The sequence below is a fragment of the Oncorhynchus gorbuscha genome, linkage group LG10 (genome assembly GCF_021184085.1).
Source record: "Oncorhynchus gorbuscha isolate QuinsamMale2020 ecotype Even-year linkage group LG10, OgorEven_v1.0, whole genome shotgun sequence".
NCBI lineage: Eukaryota > Metazoa > Chordata > Actinopteri > Salmoniformes > Salmonidae > Oncorhynchus > Oncorhynchus gorbuscha.
The window spans coordinates 63,103,270-63,116,432 of record NC_060182.1 but is presented as its reverse complement, the minus strand read 5'-3'; the positions used below and the strand labels follow the sequence as shown (position 1 = coordinate 63,116,432).

Genomic DNA, 13,163 nt, shown 5'->3' with positions numbered 1-13,163 from the left:
TGTTCTAGGCCCTCTCCTATTCTCGCTATACACCAAGTCACTTGGCTCTGTCATAACCTCACATGGTCTCTCCTATCATTGCTATGCAGACGACACACACTTAATCTTCTCCTTTCCCCCTTCTGATGACCAGGTGGCGAATCGCATCTTTGCATGTCTGGCAGACATATCAGTGTGGATGACGGATCACCACCTCAAGCTGAACTTCGGCAAGACGGAGCTGCTCTTCCTCCCGGGGAAGGACTGCCCGTTCCATGATCTCGCCATCACGGTTGACAACTCCATTGTGTCCTACTCCCAGAGCGCTAAGAACCTTGGCGTGATCCTGGACAACACCCTGTCGTTCTCAACCAACATCAAGGCGGTGGCCCGTTCCTGTAGGTTCATGCTCTACAACATCCGCAGAGTACGACCCTGCCTCACACAGGAAGCGGCGCAGGTCCTAATCCAGGCACTTGTCATCTCCCGTCTGGATTACTGCAACTCGCTGTTGGCTGGGCTCCCTGCCTGTGCCATTAAACCCCTTCAACTCATCCAGAACGCCGCAGCCCGTCTGGTGTTCAACCTTCCCAAGTTCTCTCACGTCACCCCGCTCTTCCGTTCTCTCCACTGGCTTCCAGTTGAAGTCGCATCCGCTACAAGACCATGGTGCTTGCCTACGGAGCTGTGAGGGGAATGGCACCTCAGTACCTCCAGGCTCTGATCAGGCCCTACACCCAAACAAGGGCACTGCGTTCATCCACCTCTGGCCTGCTCGCCTCCCTACCACTGAGGAAGTACAGCTCCCGCTCAGCCCAGTCAAAACTGTTCGCTGCTCTGGCCCCCCCAATGGTGCAACAAACTCCCTCACGACGCCAGGACAGCGGAGTCAATCACCACCTTCCGGAGACACCTGAAACCCCACCTCTTTAAGGAATACCTAGGATAGGATAAGTAATCCCTCTCACCCCCCCCTTTAAGATTTAGATGCACTATTGTAAAGTGACTGTTCCACTGGATGTCATAAGGTGAATGCACCAATTTGTAAGTCGCTCTGGATAAGAGCGTCTGCTAAATGACTTAAATGTAATGTAAATGTAAAAAAAAGCATGTGCGAGCAAGGAGGCCTACAAACCTGACTCAGTTACACCAGCTCTGTCAGGAGGAATGGGACAAAATTCACCCAACTTATTGTGGGAAGCTTGTGGAAGGCTACCTTGAAATGTTAGGCAATGCTACCAAATAGGCAATGCTACCAAATAATGCTACCAAATAATGCTACCAAATACTAATTGAGTGTATATAAACTTCTGACCCACTGGGAATGTGATGAAAGACATAAAAGCTGAAATAAATCCTTCTCCCTACTATTATTCTGACATTTCACATTCTTAAAATAAAGTGGTGATCCTAATTGACATAAGACAGGGAAGTTTTAATAGGAGTAAATGTCAGGAATTGTGAGAAACTGAATTTAAATGTATTTGGCTAAGGTGTATGTAAACTTCTGACTTCAACTGTATAATATTATAGGCATTTTGCCATTTTACTGCTGGTTTGCAAGATGAGACAGATGGTAGAACTCAATAAACTTTGTTGGCCTCACTTATGCACACTTCAATCACTGAGATAATGCTGATCTTGAGGCTGACATATACTGAATAGAAGACACCATCTGCTATAACTACACTATGAATAAAGACTGTCCCAAGATAAATGTGAGCAACCGTTAGGTTTTATAAGGTGTCAATTTCAACACAGTTTCGATTTGGTTTTAATAATTTCGATGTCAATTGAGGGATCGTTTTGCCTCCCCCCAGTTTTTATAAAATCATATTTTTGGGAGTGGCAACAGCAATTTAGCGCCACAGCTAAACTACTATAGCGGAAAGACTGACTTTTGATGTAGCTAGCTATGCAGCACTGTTCCAACTGTTGTTCGAGACTTTGCATCAAGCTAGCTGGCTTACTAGTTGCAAAAACAAATGTTTCACAGCAAGCTTCTTACTGATGTTGCAAGCTGCCCTGGCTAACATCTAGTTATCTAGCTAGGTAGTCAGTGAGTAACTCACTAGCTAGCTAACATAGATACCTAAAATAGCTAGCTAGCTACATGGATTGACGACCCATCCAGCTCGCTACGAACTAACGTTACACAGCAAGCTAGGTAGCAAGCTGTATGATTATCTGTCACAAAAAAACAAGCTTCTTACTGATGTTGCAAGCTGCCCTGACTAACAGATAGTTATCTAGCAAGCTAGTGAGTTAGCTACATGGATTGACGACCCACCTAGCTAGCTAACGTCAGCTAGCTATTGCTACTGTTGTTTGACACTGGCTGTTATTATTGTTGTATAAGTCAGGGCATATTTAGCACTGTAAGGTGGTTGCTACCTAAAAATAAGTATTTGTAAAAGTAACAATAAGTAGCTTACCCGTTGTTAGGTTCGTAGTAGCAAGCAATAGTGCTGCGAATGCGATAACTGAATCTGGCAAATCCAACAATTGACCTTTGAGCAAGCCAAACATATTCCTTCTATCCCCAGGGCAGAGTTGTCCTAGGAACAAAGTTGACAGCACTCTGGTTGAAATACAGTAATCAAATCAAATCAAATGTATTTATATAGCCCTTCGTATATCAGCTGATATCTCAAAATGCTGAACAGAAACCCAGCCTAAAACCCTAAACAGCAAGCAATGCAGGTGAATAAGCACTGTGCTAGGAAAAACTCCCTAGAAAGGCCAAAACCTAGGAAGAAACCTAGAGAGGAACCAGGTTATGAGGGGTGGCCAGTCCTCTTCTGACTGTGCCGGGTGGAGATTATAACAGAACATGGCCAAGATGTTCAAATGTTCATAAATGACCAGCATGGTCAAATAATAATAATCACAGTAGTTGTCAAGGGTGCAGCAAGTCAGCACCTCAGGAGTAAATGTCAGTTGGCTTTTCATAGCCGATCATTAAGAGTATCTCTACCGCTCCTGCTGTCTCTAGAGAGTTGAAAACAGCAGGTCTGGGACAGGTAGCATGTCCGGTGAACAGGTCAGGGTTCCATAGCCGCAGGCAGAACAGTTGAAACTGGAGCAGCAGCACGGCCAGGTGGACTGGGGACAGCAAGGAGTCATCATGCCAGGTAGTCTTGAGGCATGGTCCTAGTGCTCAGGTCCTCCGAGAGAGAGAGAGAGAGAGAGAGAGAGAGAGAGAGAGAGAGAGAGAGAGAGAGAGAGAGAGAGAGAGAGAGAGAGAGAGAGAGAGAGAGAGAGAGAGAGAGAGAGAGAGAGAGAGAATTAGAGAGAGCATACTTAAATTCACACAGGACACCGGATAAGAAAGGAGAAGTACTCCAGATATAACAAACTGACCCTAGCCCCCCGGCACATAAACTACTGCAGCATAAATACTGGAGGCTGAGACAGGAGGGATCAGGAGACACTGTGGCCCCATCCGATGATACCCCCGGACAGGGCCAAACAGGAAGGATATAAGCCCACCCCAAGGGGGGCGCCAACCCAGACAGGAAGATAACGTCAGTGACTCAACCCACTCAAGTGACGCACCCCTCCTAGGGATGGCATGAAAGAGCACCAGTAAGCCAGTGACTCAGCCTCTGTAATGGGGTTAGAGGCAGAGAATCCCAGTGGAGAGAGAGGAACCGGCCAGGCAGAGACAGCAAGGGTGGTTCGTTGCTCCAGAGCCTTTCAGTTCACCTTCACACTCCTGGGCCAGACTACACTCAATCATATGACCCACTGAAGAGATGAGTCTTCAGTAAAGACTTAAAGGTTGAGACCGAGTCTGCGTCTCTCACATGGGTAGGCAGAGCATTCCATAAAAATGGAGCTCTATAAGAGAAAGCCCTGCCTCCAGCTGTTTGATTAGAAATTCTAGGGACAATTAGGAGGCCTGCGTCTTGTGACCGTAGCGTACATGTAGGTATGTACGGCAGGACCAAATCGTAAAGATAGGTAGGAGCAAGCCCATGTAATGCTTTGTAGGTTAGCAGTAAAACCTTGAAATCAGCCCTTGCCTTAACAGGAAGCCATTGTAGGGAGGCTAGCACTGGAGTAATATGATCAAATATTTTGAAGTTTAACTGAAGTTTATTTAGTGCTTTGTCCGGGTAGCCGGAAAGTAGAGCATTGCAATAGTCTAACGTAGAAGTAACAAAAGCATGGACTCATTTTTCTGCATCATTTTCGGACAGAAAGTTTCTGATTTTTGCAGTGTTAAGTAGATGGAAAAAAGCTGTCCTTGAAACAGTCTTGATATGTTCGTCAAAAGAGAGATCAGGGTCCAGAGTAACACCGAGGTCCTTCACAGTTTTATTTGAGACAACTGTACAACCATCAAGATTAATTGTCAGATTCAACAGAATATCTCTTTGTTTCTTGGGACCTAGAACAAGCGTCTCTGTTTTGTCCGAGTTTAAAAGTAGAAAGTTTGCAGCCATCCACTTCCTTATGTCTGAAACACAGGCTTCTAGCGAGGGCAATTTTGGGGCTTCTATAATGGTTTTCCTCCTCTTCTGAGGAGGAGTATGAAGGATAGGACTAATGTGCAACGTGGTAAGTGTTCATGTTATAATTTATTAAACTGAACACAAAAATAACAAAGGAGAAAACACGACAAAACCAAAACAGTCCGATTAGGTGACAAAAACACAAAGCAGGAAACAACTACCCACAAATGATAGTGGGAAAACAGGCTGCCTAAGTATGGTTCTCAATCAGAGACAACGAAAAACAGCTGCCTCTGATTGGGAACCATACCGGGCCAAACACAGAAATACAAAAACATAGAACAACACAGAATGCCCACCCCAACTCACGCCCTGACCAAATTGAAATAGAGACATAAAAAAGGAACTAAGGTCAGGACGTGACAGCTTCACCATGTTTCATTGACAGTACCAGTCAAAAGTTTATACACACCTACTCATTCAATAGTTTTTCTTAATTTTTACTATTTTCTACATTGTAGAATAATAGTGAAGATATCCAAACTATGAAATAACACATATGGAATCATGTAGTAACCAAAAAAGTGTAAACAAGTCTAAATATATTTTATATTTGAGATTCTTCAAAGTAGCCACCCTTTGCCTTGATAACAGCTTTGCACACTTCGGCATCCTCTCAACCAGCTTCATGAGGAATGCTTTTCCAACAGTCTTGAAGGAGTTCCCACATATGCAGATCTCTTGTTGGCTGTTTATCCTTCACTCTGCAGTCCAACTCATCCAAAACCACCTAAATTGGGTTGAGGTTGGGTGATTGTGGAGGCCAGGTCATCTGATGCAGCACTCCATCACTCTCCTTCTTGATCAAATAGCCCTTACCCAGCCTGGAAGTGTGTTTTGGGTAATTTGGACTCATCAGACCAAAGGACAGATCTTACCGGTCTAATGTCCATTGCACGTATTTCTTGACCCAAGCAAGTCTCTTCTTATTGGTGTCCTTTAGTAGTGGTTTCTTTGCAGCAATTCAACCATGAAGGCCTGATTCACGCAGTCTCCTTTGAACAGTTGATGTTGAGATGTGTCTGTTACTTGAACTCTGTGCAGCATTTATTTGGGCTGCAATCTGAGGCTGGTTACTCTAATGAACTTATCCTCTGCATCAGAGGTAATTCTGGGTCTTCCTTTCCTGTGGCGGTCCTCATGAGAGCCAGTAACATCATAGTTCTTGGTGGTTTTGTGACTGCACTTGAAGAAACCTTCAAAGTTCTTGAAATTTTCCAGATTGAATGACCTTCATTTATCTTTGCTTATTTGAGCTGTTCTCACCATAATAGAGACTTGATCTTTTCCCGCCCCTTCCATGTCACAACACAACTGATTGGCTTAAATGCATTAAGAAGGAAATAAATTCCACAAATGAACTTTTAACAAGGCACACCTGTTAAGTGAAATGCATTCCAGGTGACTACCTCATGAAGCTGGTTGAGAGAATGCCAAAGTGTGCAAAGCTGTCATCAAGGCAAAGGGTGGCTACTTTGAAGAATCTCAAATATAAAATACATTATTATTTATTAGTTATTTCATAGTTTTGATGTCTTCACTATTATTCTACAATATAGAAAATAGTAAAAATAAAGAAAAACCCTTGAATGAATAGGTGTGTTCAAACTTTTGACTGGTACTGTATGCTACATTTAATTGCATTTTTAGAGGGAAAAATCCGTCTGTTTTCAGTAGGAACTCCGTAATTGATGGGTGACCCCCCTAAAATCGTTATTTTGGTCAATATTGTGAACAAATAATGTAATCACTGTTCTGCAACATATGCTTAAACAATTTGAGTATTTGCTGTGCTATATCTGAGTGATAAGGTTTGCATTATAAATGTTTTATGTTCTAAATCTAGAAAACATGCCAAAATACTAACGAAATTAGCCCTTAAGTATTTAATACAGTATAAAACAAAAAAAATAGATATGTTTGAAGATTTGTATTACATATTTGAATAATATAACAACCAAGGATTTTAAACACTTGTTGGACAATAACTGTAAAAAATAAAATGCCTTTTATGGTGTCTGATGGAGTTGACATAAATCCAGTTAGTTGCACTTCATGACAAAATGTTTTTGGGGAGATTGTTCCTTGACTGATACTTCGGTCTATCAAAACATATATTTCAAATGTTGATAATATTAAGACAACTATTTGAGACTGTCCCTTCTTTCAAGAATCCCTGAGCTCTAAAAACAGCCTTGACCTTGCAGATGCCCGCTTAACTGGGCTACGCCACTGACCATGCCCTTTAGGGAACTGCAATATTCATTTATCACTGGGGTTATTTCCGGTTTGGGGTTTTATTTTCATTTATTGAACTGTTTTTTGGAGGCTAGGTGTGCTGTTCACAACTTGACCTACTTTTGGGGGGATTCATTGGGCTACTTCGTCTAGCCTTACACAACACCCACCCTGTCCCGTTAGAGTAAGAATTAGGGGATATCCGCCACTTCTTTTCTGATGGAGGCGCTTTCGCCGTCACTGGGCTCCGTTAATTACTCTCTCGTCGGCTTTCCACGGCCCGTTCTGACATTTGACTGCTGCTAATTTGCTGATTAATCTCATTAACGTGATTACGGGAGGGATTTGGGTCCAGCTGCCTTTGTGCGCGTGAAATCTACTGGCTCGGGGTTTGACTGTTACTCCACTCGTCTCACCCGCTCAAGTCTCCATCTCTATCCCGCCTCTCGTGTGTGTGCTGTCCGCTATTTCTTTCTCGTCCTCCTCTTACCATCATTCCACGGTTTGAGTTTGACGTGGTTATTTGCCGCAGGTTTCTCCCTCGTATTCCCTTCTGTCCTTTTCAGCACCTGGAGCTGTCTGCCGCCGCCTCCTGTCTCTGGTGAGAGGGACTTACTGCGACGTGAGAGGAACCTACTGTACAGCCTACAGTACCCGGGAATACTGAAATGCACGGGTCACTAGGAGAAAGATCTCCTTATATGACAGCAAAGCACACAATCTACCAACAATCTACCAATTATAACCTACAACTCAATGACGAGATGCTGGTTAACTGTCCTCAATTTGAAGCTTTCACTAGCCTCCAGCGCACGGAAGGGGTTGAAAATATAAAGCTGTTGGTTGCTTTATAAATTCATTTAAACATTCATGATTTGATCTGATGATTTTCTTATTATTTCAGTCAAATAAATTGTTATTTTTAAAACACACATTATTTTACATTTTTGTTTATTTGTTTATGACCCCTGACTGCAAAGTAAATTAATTGTGCTTGATTGGCATTAACATACCCAAATACGAATTTGAAATGATAATACTGAGTCCCCTCAGGGCTACCATGTCCCAATCCACTAGAGTACTTATCATGCCTAGTCACTCACTGCTAGCCTGGCAGCATTGCTAAAGAAAGCTCTCTGCTTGTTGATTCTACTAAATGTATGATTTGTTAATTGTTATTTTGGTGATCAAAACAGAATATTAGATTAATCTATCATACTGTAGATAGGCTATACTCAAAGAGCAAAATATTTAGTATTTTTTCTTATTTTCTCTTGTCCTCGTGTATTTTCCTAAAACTATTCCTTTGAATATGAACAATGTAAAGATTGGTGTAAAAAAAATGAATGGAATAATATCCAGCCTACGTTCTCTCGTGGTATTACCAATCTGCTGTTGTCCCAAGCTACACTCTTAGAAAAAAAGGTGCTTTGAACCTAAAATGGTTCTTTGGCTGTCCCCATAGGAGGACCCTTTGAAGAATCCATTTTGGTTCCAGGTAGAACCCTTTTGAGATCCATGTCGATCCCTTTCCACAGAGGGTCTTACATGGAGCCCAAAGGAGTTCTGCCTGGAAGCGAAAAGGGTTCTACCTGGAACCATAAAGGGTTCTCCTATGGGGACAGCCGAAGAACCCTTTAGGAATCCTTTTTACTAATAGCTACTTTGGCAATTCATTCAAACTCACCAGTCGAATTAGCACTTCTGCCGGTATGAAATGAATCTCATTTCTAATCTAATTATGGTGATGTCTCAGGGACCAAATTAGCATACCTTCATTTGCATATCTGGGTAAATATGAAAATTCATGTACTGTTATTCACTTTTCATTCACACAAGAGTGGCTATGAATGTCAACAATCTACGACAGGACATGATTATACTGTAAATATGTCCTAGGTTTGGGCCAATAGGTTCTCCTGACTCCCTGTGTTGGCTGAGAACAAGGCTAGCCTGCTTCCCAAGTGATTTATCTTGTCTCCTCCACCATGCTGCTGCTCAACATAGTTCATTTTAAAGCCCAGCCTGGAAAACAGCCTTAATTAACTGTGTGAACTACAATTCAGCAGCCTTCCTCTATATTCTACCATCTTACTGCTCAAGGTTCCCCTTACAGCTGAACCACAGACTTGTCCCCCCCCCCCTCCCTCCCTCCTGAGACCCAGGGCCCGTGGGAAGAACTGACGCTGGGAGCAGACAGTCTGCAATCCTGAATAGTTGTAGGAGCGAGAGAGAGGCAGAAAGAGAAAGAGAGAGAGAGAGAGAGCAGTAGAGCTAGATTGTGGGAGAGGTAGAGAAACAGGGATACATGTTCTCGTCATATATATACATATACAGAGAGCGAGAGCGAGAGAACAAATTCAGGCTGGAACAGAGAGAAGTGACAGTATTTTTAGTCTTCCTCAACCCTTTCTTTCTCTTCCCAGCAAGCACACGCTCTCACACATACATACACTCACAGACGCACACTTGCTTTAGGGTACCAGGCAGCTTGGCGTTCTTCTTTGATGTTTTTGGTATTCATCAATCTCGGTACGGTGTGCTGTGCCGTGTGCGTCTCACAGGGTGAGGAGTCTGTCTGCGTGGCTGTCTGAGGATGCCAGTAACACTACGGTAAGCCACACACTGCTCCTTCTCTCCCTTCTCTTCTGTTCTCTCCTTTGCTGCAGTCCCTCCGTCACAGTGGGGTAGCTAGCCCCTGCCATGCATGTCCTTTGCTTCTCTTCTCCCCTCTCTCTCTCTCTCTGTCTGCCACTCCACTCTTTCTTCCGCTGTCTCTCCTCTCGGTTGTTCACTCTCACCATCGTTTCCTTCCCTGCCTCTCCTCCCTCCATCTCTTTCTCGCCCCTTCGCTTTGCCTCATTGGTGCTGCCCTCATTCCTTTTTTTCCATTAATCTCCAGGCCCATTGGTCGTCTGCCTTCAACCATTTATCTCCTCTCCTCCTTCCCTCTCCCTTGCTCGGTCTCTTCCCTCTCCTCTCTCTCTCCCTTGTTCCCTCGTCTCCAGCCGACTCTCAAGTCATAAAAATGATTTGCATACAGGAGGAGAGGAGAAGTTTGTAGGGAGCACTGTGAGTGTATGAGGGGAAAAGAACGAGTGAGAGAAAAAGAGAAGTAGAGAGAGAGAAAGAAAGAGAGCAAAAAAGAAAGGAGGACAGACTTACTGGAGCATAAAAAAGTTTGAGAGAAGACTGCATTTTGAGACTGGTGGGTTACTCTTCTTTCCTTCTTCTTGTGAGCACTTCGGCTTCTGTCAATATTAAGTGAGTTAGATAAGAGTAAATTGTCAAAAGAGAGTTATAGCTATAAAATTGAGAGGAGGATATTTGTTAGGTAGGATAGTGAACTATGCAGTATTTAAAACATCCCCTTCTTTGAAATGCTTGAGTTTCAGGTATTACAGATATTTTATAGATATTTTGAATATTTATAGAAATATGTGTACTCTCTGTATAATGTGCTTTAGTTTGGAAGCCATGATGCCAAGCTTTGTTTAGCTAAGTTGTTTGATTGAATGGCAAGTACAGTGTTGCACTGCTTTTGGATATTTTTAACTTTTGGCTGGATTTTGATATAGTTATATAAATATTCACTTTTTTATTTCGTTGCAGATATTGTTTTGCCTTTTGACTGCTCTATATTGTTATAATTCTATAGCATACAGCTAACCTTGAAAGGATATATTACATTTCAGAGGCAAAGTGTTGCATTGTTTTGAATCTACACAAATGGCTAACTAATAATTAAAAATGGGAGACATACGCTCTGCTTGTAATGAATGGGTTGTCCCTCAACATTATGCAGTTTATGGGAATAAGTTGTTTTGGTGGTACAAAGCTTTCGGTAATTTAACTCCAGTCCTTTTCTATTATGCTATTTTTATTTTGGCAAAATCAGTGTGTTGTCTTGTTGTTAGAAATCTTCATAAAATTACATATGATGAAAAACATTATACCATTATACCACACAATACCAATAATTAGCATATACACACACACTGGCAAGAAGTTCCTGTTCTCGTGACTTAGCCACAACTGTCCGGGCTCACGAAGTCACACACACACACACACACACACACACACACACACACACACACACACACACACACACACACACACACACACACACACACACACACACACACACACACACACACACACACACACACACACACACACACACACACACACCCCTGTCCTTTTGGGCTCAATTCCTCCTACACACCTTCTCTGGCTCGCATGTGGGAAAAGAACATGCTGATGTATAGTCTGGGCTGGTGATCTCCACCATGGCACAGAGAAGGCTGAAACACTGCAATCTGTTTATCAGGGTGAAGAAAACAGACCTTAACAACAAAGCTCTGAGAGAAAATGAACTGTCAGTCCTCTTTTTGTTCGACGGATGTTCTAACAACAATTGCCTTTTGTTTTTGAATAATGACGAAAGTGATAATTATGTCTACAAATGTAGAAATGGGAATCTAATGGGTTCCAGAGAAAAGTTGTGTTTTCTTGTCATTGCTGGATTATTATTCACATTAGATTTTCACAGAAATATTAGTTTTGATCATTTGCATTTTCTTAAAGCCTTGTGGTTACGTTAGGCGTGTAGAACTCCACAATACTCTGTACATACTGTACACACCATCAGTACTTAGCGACAGTCTTTTATAGAACTGTGAGGAGACCTTCTGCATGTTGAAAGGATGTTCTGGAGAATTTGCAGGTTACTGGATGAGAAAGGAAAGGTATTGCTTATCATGAGACCGTGTTCAGTGTGTTGGTTTGTGTGCAGGGGTGGGTAGGGTTCTTTATAGATGTAATCTCTTACAGTTACTAGTTACAGTGCGTGTCCAATATTGTAATCAGTAACGCAACTTTTTGATGACCCAAACTCATTAACGTATTTGGATTACTTTAAATAATTGTTTTATTTACTTTCCCTTTAAGAGGCATTAGAAGAAGAAAGAAGGATCCTTTAAACACGTGGTGTCGTCTTAGTGATCTCTGACTTGTGGTCTGACTCGCTCAGGTGGAACAAACTTTAAACGTGCACATTTTTTCAACGCTGAATTGAATGTCATTGGGGAAACAGAAAGGTGACATAATGTATTTTTTCACAAACATCCATTCTGAATTTAAAAGTAATCCAAGAAGTAATCATCTAATTTTTAAAAAGTTAGTGTAATCTGATTACAATGTGTAATCAGTTACTGCCCAACCCTGTACGTTTGAGTGAGTGAGTGAGAGAGTGAGAGAGAGTGAGAGAGAGAGAGAGAGAGAGAGAGAGAGAGAGAGAGAGAGAGAGAGAGAGAGAGAGAGAGAGAGAGAGAGAGAGAGAGAGAGAGAGAGAGAGAGAGAGAGAGAGAGAGAAACTGTATGTCTCACTGCGGTGCCTAACGTGCTTTGCTGTGCAGGATGAGGACAGTGAGACAGCCAAATGTGATTACATTATAGAGGGATAGCACGCTCCCTGGCTCTCAGTGTAACCATTTCCCCGGGAACCCCTTCCCTTTATCCAATTAAATTAAATTCAAGGGGCTTTATTGGCATGGGAAACATATGTTAACGTTGCCAAAGCAAGTGAAGTAGATAATATACAAAAGTGAAATAAACAATACAAATTAACAGTAAACATTACACTCACAGAAGTTCCAAAAGACTAAAGACATTACAAATGTCATATTTTTACAGTTGAAGTCAGAAGATAACATACACTTAGGCTAATCAAACAAAATAAAGCATTAGTTCAACGTCTTCAGTTGGCTATAGAACGTAGTCATTGCTGAATGTACAGTTGAAGTCGGAAGTTTACATATATTAAAGCTCGTTTTTCAACCACTTCACAGATTTCTGGTTAGGACATCAACTTTATGCATGACACAAGTAATGTTTCCAACAATTGTTGACAGACATATTATTTCACTTATAATTCACTGTATAACAATTCCAGTGGGTCAGAAGTTTACATACACTGAGTTGACTGTGCGTTTAAACAGCTTGGAAAATTCCAGAAAATGATGTCATGGCTTTAGAAGCTTCTGATAGGCTAATTGTCATCAATTGAGTCAATTGGAGGTGTACCTGTGGATGTATTTCAAGGCCTACCTTCAAACTCAGTACCTCTTTGCTTGACATCATGGGAAAATCTAATTCCAAACGCCAGAAGGTACCACATTCATCTGTACAAACAAGACCACGCAGCCGTCATACCACTAAGGAAGGAGACACATTCTGTCTCCTAGAAATGAACGTACTGTGGTGCGAAAAGTGCAAATCAATCCCTGAACAACAGCAAAGGACCTTGTGAAGATTCTGGAGGAGGCACAAAAGCATCTATATCCACAGTAAAACGAGTCCTATATCGACATAACCTGAAAGGCCACTCAGCAAGGAAGAAGCCACTGCTCCAAAACTGCCAGAAAA

The 13,163-nt window shown here is 42.2% G+C and overlaps 1 protein-coding gene across 6 annotated transcripts in view; it reads left to right on the top strand.

Annotated features, from left to right (window-relative positions):
- The first annotated feature begins 9,022 nt into the window (after positions 1-9,022).
- LOC124046335 (myelin transcription factor 1-like protein) overlaps positions 9,023-13,163 on the top strand; it is a 130,471-nt gene continuing 126,330 nt past the window's right edge. For 5 of the 6 annotated variants that reach the window (XR_006840993.1, XM_046366604.1, XM_046366606.1 and 2 more), the window contains exon 1: positions 9,766-9,945. The gene's annotated coding sequence lies outside the window, so the exon portion shown is untranslated. Of the gene's footprint in view, positions 9,351-9,765; positions 9,946-13,163 lie in introns of those variants that run through there. The other variant, XM_046366603.1, reaches the window with a different exon arrangement.